Source organism: Anopheles moucheti (genome assembly GCF_943734755.1).
Source record: "Anopheles moucheti chromosome X unlocalized genomic scaffold, idAnoMoucSN_F20_07 X_unloc_3, whole genome shotgun sequence".
NCBI classification, from domain to species: domain Eukaryota; kingdom Metazoa; phylum Arthropoda; class Insecta; order Diptera; family Culicidae; genus Anopheles; species Anopheles moucheti.
In genome coordinates, this window is record NW_026453537.1 from 265,001 (window position 1) to 267,314 (window position 2,314).

Below are 2,314 nucleotides of genomic sequence, written 5' to 3' on the forward strand. Positions count from 1 at the left end.
AGCTTCGGTTCGTTTCGAATAATTTTGTCCATGTTTTTCGTTTGCTACGAGAGGTTCGGTTCGTTTTCAGTTATCCCTGTGTTCATGGTTTTCGTGAGCTTCGATAGGTTTGGTCCGTGTTTTTGAGTACTCTTGTCCATGATTTTCGTGTGCTTCTAGAGGTTTGGTCCGATTTTCAGTACTCTTGTCCATGCTTTCACATGCTCTGATAGGTAGGTTCGTTCTCAGTTATCCCTGTGTTCATGGTTTTCGTGAGCTTCGATAGGTTTGGTCCGTGTTTTTGAGTACTCTTGTCCATGATTTTCGTGTGCTTCTAGAGGTTTGGTCCGATTTTCAGTACTCTTGTCCATGCTTTCACATGCTCTGATAGGTAGGTTCGTTCTCAGTTATCCCTGTGTTCATGGTTTTCGTGTGCTTCGATTCGTTCACTCTATTACTCTTGTCTTTGGTTTTCGTTTGCTTCGATTCGTTCACTCCATTACTCTTGTCTGTGGTTTTTCGTTTGCTTCGATTCGTTCAGTCCATTACTCTTGTATGTGATTTTCGTTTGCTTCGATTCGTTCAGTCCATTACTCTTGTGTGTGGTTTTCGTTTGCTTCGATTCGTTCAGTCCATTACTCTTGTGTGTGGTTTTCGTTTGCTTCGAGTCGTTCAGTCCATTACCCTTGTCTATGATTTTCGTTTGCTTCGAGTCGTTCAGTCCAATACTTACCCTTGTCTATGATTTTCGCTCTAAGCCCAGTCGCCCTGCGCTCTGGAAATCACATTCCAACTCTATCACCGATAGCGCTCACACCTTGGAAACCACATTTCACCCAGGGGACCTTAGGGTGGATTTTGAGCCTTTCGGGATTGCGAAACCATCATTTAACACTCTAAACTTAATTTCCGCAATCCCAGACGCACTTTCCATATGGTCTCCAAAAATGCGTGTGAGCTGACCTGGTCCCTTATAATAGGCAATGAACACGATTTTGGCAAAATATTTTTTTCAAAATTTTTTGACTCACCGGGTAAAATCGAATTTACTTGGGAAAAATGTTCTAGCAGGGGCCCTCCCATACAAATTTTTTTCTTCTCAAAAATGATTTTCGTTTCACTTTTCATACTCAGGGGAGTCTAAAATTGATGTTTTGAGTCACCATGAAAAAAAAATTTTTTTTGACCCGAGCTTGTGTCGCGACCCAAAAATCGACTCACTTGGGAAAAATGTTCTAGCAGGGGCCCTCCCATACAAAAATTTTTTCTTCTCAAAAATGATTTTCGTTTCACTTTTCATACTCAGGGGAGTCTAAAATTGATGTTTTGAGTCACCGTGAAAAAAAAATTTTTTTGACCCGAGCTTGTGTCGGCGACCCAAAAATCGACGCACTTGGGAAATATGTTCTAGCAGGGGCCCTCCCATACAAAAATTTTTTCTTCTCAAAAATGATTTTCGTTTCACTTTTCATACTCAGGGGAGTCTAAAATTGATGTTTTGAGTCACCATGAAAAAAAAATTTTTTTTGACCCGAGCTTGTGTCGCGACCCAAAAATCGACTCACTTGGGAAAAATGTTCTAGCAGGGGCCCTCCCATACAAAAATTTTTTCTTCTCAAAAATGATTTTCGTTTCACTTTTCATACTCAGGGGAGTCTAAAATTGATGTTTTGAGTCACCGTGAAAAAAAAATTTTTTTGACCCGAGCTTGTGTCGGCGACCCAAAAATCGACGCACTTGGGAAATATGTTCTAGCAGGGGCCCTCCCATACAAAAATTTTTTCTTCTCAAAAATGATTTTCGTTTCACTTTTCATACTCAGGGGAGTCTAAAATTGATGTTTTGAGTCACCGAGAAAAAAAAATTTTTTTGACCCGAGCTTGTGTCGGCGACCCAAAAATCGACGCACTTGGGAAATATGTTCTAGCAGGGGCCCTCCCATACAAAAATTTTTTCTTCTCAAAAATGATTTTCGTTTCACTTTTCATACTCAGGGGAGTCTAAAATTGATGTTTTGAGTCACCGAGAAAAAAAAATTTTTTTGACCCGAGCTTGTGTCGGCGACCCAAAAATCGACGCACTTGGGAAATATGTTCTAGCAGGGGCCCTCCCATACAAAAATTTTTTCTTCTCAAAAATGATTTTCGTTTCACTTTTCATACTCAGGGGAGTCTAAAATTGATGTTTTGAGTCACCGTGAAAAAAAAATTTTTTTGACCCGAGCTTGTGTCGGCGACCCAAAATCGACGCACTTGGGAAAAATGTTCTAGCAGGGGCCCTCCCATACAAAAATTTTTTCTTCTCAAAAATGATTTTCGTTTCACTTTTCATACTC